This window comes from Loxodonta africana, chromosome 16 (assembly GCF_030014295.1).
Source record: "Loxodonta africana isolate mLoxAfr1 chromosome 16, mLoxAfr1.hap2, whole genome shotgun sequence".
Classification (NCBI taxonomy): domain Eukaryota; kingdom Metazoa; phylum Chordata; class Mammalia; order Proboscidea; family Elephantidae; genus Loxodonta; species Loxodonta africana.
Window position 1 is genome coordinate 5,786,624 of NC_087357.1, and position 6,953 is coordinate 5,793,576.

The window sequence follows — 6,953 nt, forward strand, 5'->3', positions numbered from 1 at the left end:
TACTGATTATATGTTGAAATGATAATATTTTGAATATATTGGATTATATGAAATATATTGATAAAATTAAATTTACCTCCTTTTACCTTTTTAATGTAGTTACTAGAAAATTTTAAATTACATGGAGGCTTTCATTTATGGCTCACTTTATTTATTTATTTACTTTTGGATTTTGTATTTTCTGTGGGAGGGTGTTGCTGCAGGGATTAAAAGTGGCCTTTTGGAGCCACGTTACAGGTTGTCTTACACTGAGAAACGGATTTACTGAAAATGGTACATTACCTTATTTAAAATGCAACGGAACTGTGGTGAGAAACTGTTCTGTATCTTCTTGAGTGTAGTGGAGAATACGTGAACCCACACAGGTGATAAAATTGCACAGAATTAAATACACCCACACAAGAGTGAGCAAAGTAAACCTGGGGAGGTCTGGATAAAACGAGTAGGTCACGTGAGTACCCTAATGGGGACGTTGCTCTGTAGCTTGCAGAATATTACCACTGGGGGGACGGCCAAGGGTCTTCAATGGGGGGACCTTCGCTTTTCCCAGGATGCACTTCTGTCACTGCATTTTTCCAAAGAGCATGGGTTGGCTTTGTAATTAAAAATATACTGAAATTGTGATGCACCAAGGAAATGGGCCATTTTGAGTCGTTTTCAGAAGAGCAGTAATCACCCCTCTAACACGTTGTTGTTGTTAGGGGCCATCGATTCCGTTCCGACTCATAGCGACCCTATGCACAACAGAACGGAACGCTGCCCGGTCCTGCGCCATCCGTTGTTACGCTTGAGCTCATTGTTGCAGCCACTGTGTCAATCCCCCTCGTTGAGAGTCTTCCTCTTTTCCGCTGACCCTGTACTCTGCCGAGCATGATGTCCTTCTCCAGGGACTGATCCCTCCTGACAGTAAGTCCAAAGTATGTAAGACACAGTCTTGCCATCCTTCCCTCTAAGGAGCATTCTGGCCGCACTTCTTCCAAGACAGATTTGTTCGCTCTTTTGGCAGTCCACGGTATATTCAAAATTCTTCGCCAGCACCGCAATTCAAAGGCGTCAGCTCTTCTTCGGTCTTCCTTATTCATTGTCCAGTTTTCACATGCATATTATGCGATTGAAAATACCATGGCTTGGGTCAGGCACATCTTAGTCTTCAAGGTGACATCTTTGCTCTTCAACACTTTGAAGAGGTCCTTTGCAGCAGATTTGCCCAATGCAATGCATCTTTTGATTTCTTGACTGCTGCTTCCATGGCTATTGATTGTGGAACCAAGTAAAATGAAATCCTTGACAACTTCAATCTTTTCTCCGTTTATTATGGTGTTGCTTATTGGTCCAGTTGTGAGGATTTTTGTTTTCTTTATGTTGAGGTGTAATCCATACTGAAGGCTGTGGTCTTTGATCTTCATTAGTAAGTGCTTTGAGTTGTCTTCACTTTCAGCAAGCAAGGTTGTGTCATCTGCATAACGCAGGTTGTTAATGAGTCTTCCTCCAATCCTGATGCCCCGTTCTTCTTCATATAGTCCAGCTTCTCGGATTATTTGTTCAGCATACAGATTAAATAGGTACGGTGAAAGAATACAACCCTAACGCACACCTTTCCTGACTTTAAACCAATCAGTATCCCGTTGTTCTGTCTGAACAACTGCCTCTTGATCTATGTAAAGGTTCCTCAGGAGCACAATTAAGTGTTCTGGAATTCCCATTCTTCGCAGTGTTATCCATAGTTTGTCATGATCCACACAGTCAAATGCCTTAGCATAGTCAACAAAACACAGGTAAACATCCTTCTGGTATTCTCTGCTTTCAGCCAGGATCCATCTGACATCAGCAATGATATCCCCGGTCCCAGAAACCAGCCTGAATTTCTGGCAGTTCCCTGTCGATATACTGCTGCAGCCGTTTTTGAATGACCTTCAGCAAAATTTTGCTTGCGTATGATATTAATGATATTGTTCTATAATTTCCACATTCGGTTGGATCACCTTTCTTGGGAATAGGCATAAATATGGATCTCTTCCACTCAGTTGGCCAGGAAGCTGTCTTCCATATTTCTTGGCATAGACGAGTGAGCACCTCCAGCGCTGCATCTGTTTGTTGAAACATCTCAATTGATATTCCATCAGTTTCTGGAGCCTTGTTTTTCGCCAATGCCTTCAGAGCAGCTTGGACTTCTTCCTTCAGTACTATCGGTTCCTGATCATATTCCACCTCTTGAAATGGTTGAATATCTACTAATTCGTTTTGGTATAATGACTGTGTGTATTCCTTCCATCTTCTTTTGATGCTTCCTGCATCGTTTAATATTTTCTCCATGGAATCCTTCACTGTTGCAACTCGAGGCTTGAATTTTTTCTTCAGTTCTTTCAGCTTGAGAAACACCGAGCATGTTCTTCCCTTTTGGTTTTCCATCTCCAGCTCTTTGCACATGGGATTATAATAATTTACTTTGTCTTCTCGAGAGGCCCTTTTTTTACTTCATCAATTCTTCCTTTTGCTTTAGCTGCTCGACGCTCAAGAGCAAGTTTCAGAGTCTCCTCTGACATCCATCTTGGTCTTTTCTTTCTTTCCTGTCTTTTCGGTGACCTCTTGTTTTCTTCATGGATGATGTCCTTGATGTCATTCCACAACTCATCTGGTCTTCGGTCACTAGTGTTCAATGCGTCAAATCTATTCTTGAGATGGTCTCTAAATTCAGGTGGGATATACTCAAGGTCATATTTTGGCTCTCGTGGACTTGCTCTGATTTTCTTCAGTTTCAGCTTGAACTTGCATATGAGCAATTGATGGTCTGTTCTACAGTCGGCCCCTGGCCTTGTTCTGACTGATATTGAGCTTTTCCATCGTCTCTTTGCACAGATGTAGTCTATTTGATTTCTGTGTGTTCCATCTGGAGAGGTCCATGTGTATACTCACTGCTTATGTTGGTGAAAGAAGGTATTTGCAATGACGAAGTCGATCTCCGGCATTGTTTCTATCACCAAGGCCATATTTTCCAACTGCTGATCCTTCTTCTTTGTTTCCAACTTTCGCATTCCAATCGCCAGTAATTATCAATGCACCTGGATTGCATGTTCGATCAATTTCAGACTGCAGCAGCTGATAAAAATCTTCTATTTATTCATCTTTGGCCCTAGTGGTTTGTGCATAAATTTGAATAATAGTCATATTAACTGGTCTTCCTTGTAGGCGTATGGATATTATCCTATCGCTGACAGCGTTGTACTTCAGGATTCATCTTGAAACGTTCTTTTTGACAATGAATGCAACACCATTCCTCTTCAAGTTGTCGTTCCCAGCATAGTAAATTATATGATTATCCAATTCGAAATGGCCAATACCAGTCCATTTCAGTTCACTAATGCCTAGGATATCAATGTTTATGCATTCCATTTCATTTTTGATGATTTCTAATTTTCCAAGATTCATACTTCGTACATTCCAGGTTCTGATTATTAATGGGTGTTTGCAGCTGTTTCTTCTCATTTTGAGTCATGCCACATCAGCAAATGAAGGTCCCGAAAGCTTTTTACTCCATCCATGTCATTAAGGTCAACTCTACTTTGAGGAGGCAGCTCTTCCCCAGTCATCTTTTGAGTGCCTTCCAACCTGGGGGGCTCATCTTCCAGCACTATATCAGACAATGTTCCACTGCTATTCATAAGGTTTTCACTGGCTAATTCTTTTCAGAAGTAGGCTGCCGGGTCCTTCTTCCTAGTCTGTCTTAGTCTGGAAGCTCAGCTGAAACCTGTCCTCCATGGGTGACCCTGCTGGTATCTGAATACCGCTGGCATAGCTTTCAGCATCACAGCAACACACAAGCCCCCACAGTACGACGAACTGACAGACATATGGCATTCTATAAATCCTGATTTTTCCTTTAAATGGAATTTTCAGAAAACAGCATATACCGAAAAACCAAAAACCAAACCCGTTGCTGTCGAATCGATTCTGACTCATAGCAACCCTATAGGGCAGATTAGAACAGCCCCATAGGATTTCCAATGAGACCTAGTGGATTTGAACTCCCGACCTTTTGGTTAGCAGCCGTAGCTCTTAACCACTGCGCCATACTGTTTCCAGCATATGCCAGTCTCTACTTAAACGAAAATGCTACAAAAAGTCCCAGATATCAAATTCTCATAAAAAAGACCAGACTTAACAGTCTGACTGAAACTGGAGAGACCCCAGAGGTCATGGCCTCTGGGCCCTCTGTTAGCCCAAGACTGGAACCATTCCCAAAGCCAACTCTTCAGACAGGGATTGGACTGGACTATGAGACAGAAAATGATACTGGTGAGGCGTAAGCTTCTTGGCTCAAGTAGACACCTGAGACTATGTGGGCAGCTCCTGTCCAAAGGGGAAATGAGAAGGCAGAGGAAGACTAGAGCTGGCTGAATGGACATGGGAAATATAGAGTGGAGAGAGGGAATGGGCTATCTCATTAGGGGGAGAGCAGCTAGAGTTACATAGCAAGGTGTGTATAAATTTTTGTGGGAGAGACTGACTTGAATTGTAAACTTTCACTTAAAACACAATTAAAAAAAAAAAACTCCTGGACAGCCTGTCCAGTGCTGCTCCCTGCCCTTCCCTGCAATCATCACTACTGACGTCAGCAGGCCTGAAGGCTAGCAGTTGAACTCTCCCCTTTAAGACATTGTGACTTCAGCACTGAGCCTGAGCCATACCTTGGGGAGGTTGCACGCCTGAGCTGGAGGCCCTGGGTGATGGAAATAGTTCACGTGCTTGGCTGCCAACTGAAAGGTTGGAGCTTCAAGTCCTCTGCATTGCATGTGCAGGGTGCCTCAAAATTCCAAGCAGCCATAAGACTCCTGGGATGAGGATTCCCCCAGTGGCACCAACCACTCCATCCATAGGTACTACATCCACTTAGTCTGATCCAGTCACACACACTAAAAACCCAAACCAAACCCATTGCCATGGAGTCAATTCCAACTCATAGCCACCCTATAGGACAGAGTAGAACTGCCCCATAGGTTTCTAAGGGGGTTTGAGGGGAATCTTTACAGACGGGAGCCCTGGTGGCACAGTGATTGAGAACTCGACTGCTAACCAAAAGGTCAGCAGTTCAAATCCACCAGCTTCTCCTTGGAAACCCTATGGAATAGCTCTACTCTGACCTATAGGGTGGCTATAAGTCGGAATTGACTTGATGGCAACAGGTTTAATCTTTACGGAAGCAGACTGCTACATCTTTGTTCCTTGGAGTGGCTGGTGGGCTCAAACCACCAACCTTTCGGTTAACAGCCAAGCTCTTAACCACTGCACACCAGGGCTCCTTCCATACACACTGGACACTCAAAGTGTTAGCAATGGTGACAGATGGCAAACACGGTCCACCCTGGCTCAAAAGCTGTCCAGGCAGAGGTGGGAAACTTCTAAAAGTGCACATGTTGCACCATAGGTGAGGGAGCAGGGCAGTTTTATGATGAGGCTGCTCTGGTCAAAAGCTGCCCGTGTGGAATGAAAACTCTTCTATGAGTGCCACCCCCCAGCATTGCAGGTGAAGGACTCAAAGGGCCTTCCTTAAGATGCTTCCCTGCCCCCCTAGGTAGACTAGTTAGGTGAGATGGGAAGCTCTGCTATGTGAGCCCCCACCAGGCACTGTAGGCGAGGCTCCCTGAAGTCCTCCCCCAGCCAAGTCCTCCGTGACTCACTACACGGAGCCCAGTGTAGATCTTCCTGCCAGAACACCCGAGGAGGGAGTATGGTTAGACATTTTGGCGCCTAGGCTGAAAGCGTATCTCTTATAACCCTGCTGACAAACATCAGGCCAGGTCTTCAAACCCATTGGTTCTGAACCCCTGCTGAGAATTTGTATTTCTACCCCAGATATGCCAAATCAGAACCTACACTTCAACGAGATCCCTGGGTGATTCTTATGTATAATAAATTTTGAGAACCACTGCTCCACTATGGTTCTCAGACCTGGACCCTAACCAGCAGCATTAACATCGCCTGAGAACTTGTTAGAAATGCAAATTCTCAGCAAGGGTTCAAACTGGAACAAACCAGTTGGAAGCCCTGTGTCAGGCCTAGGGGTGGTGGTTTGTCCTAAAGCCTAAAGATGCCAGCAGGGGAAAAGGGGAAGATCATAGTTGAGTTTGTCCTGGTGATCTACTTCTTAAAAATCAGTCACTGAGAATGAGTATCTGAAAAAAGAAAATGTGCTGATTTTAGAAAAAGAAATCATACCTCCAATTTCAAAAGCACTGAACTTGTAGTGGAAGTCTTAGTAAAGCCCAAGGAGGAGTGCTTATCATTTCTAGGGGGGAGGTACTATGAGCACTATCACAACCCTATAATCATTGCCATCAACAAAGAGTGAACTTTACACTCCCCCTTCCTGGAATTCTGGGGGACACAGCTAGAAGCAGGTCTCACAAAAGCAAGACTCATTTGATGTTACATGTTTCATCCTAGAAAATCATACCGAGTTTACATTAAACTCCATAATATATCTGTGATTACTTCAACATAAAATAATGTTTACAATGGCTTAATTCCTTATTCCTAGGTCCAACGGGTACTCCAGGAGATTGACTTTGTTTTCTCCGTGGGTTGACTAGCCTTAGCACTTTTTGCCACAAGTCCAGCGGTAGCTTGACAAGCTCAGGATGTTGGCTAGCAGTTACTTTCTTATTCTGAAATACCAATGGTTAACGCACAATTCTAGAGTCTCCGGGCCAAAGCTGCTTACCGTAATGAAGAGATGAGAATAACTTATGTATTTAGAATCTAGTACATTCTTAAGAAGTGAGGATGGCCAGACTTTGACTGGTCTACTTTGGACACATCATCTGGAAAGACCAGTTGATAGAAAAAGACATCATGGTTGGTAAGGTAGAGGGTCAATGAAAATGAAGGAAACCCTTAATGAGATGGATTGATACAAGAGCCACAACAATGGACTCAAACATACCGATGATCACGAA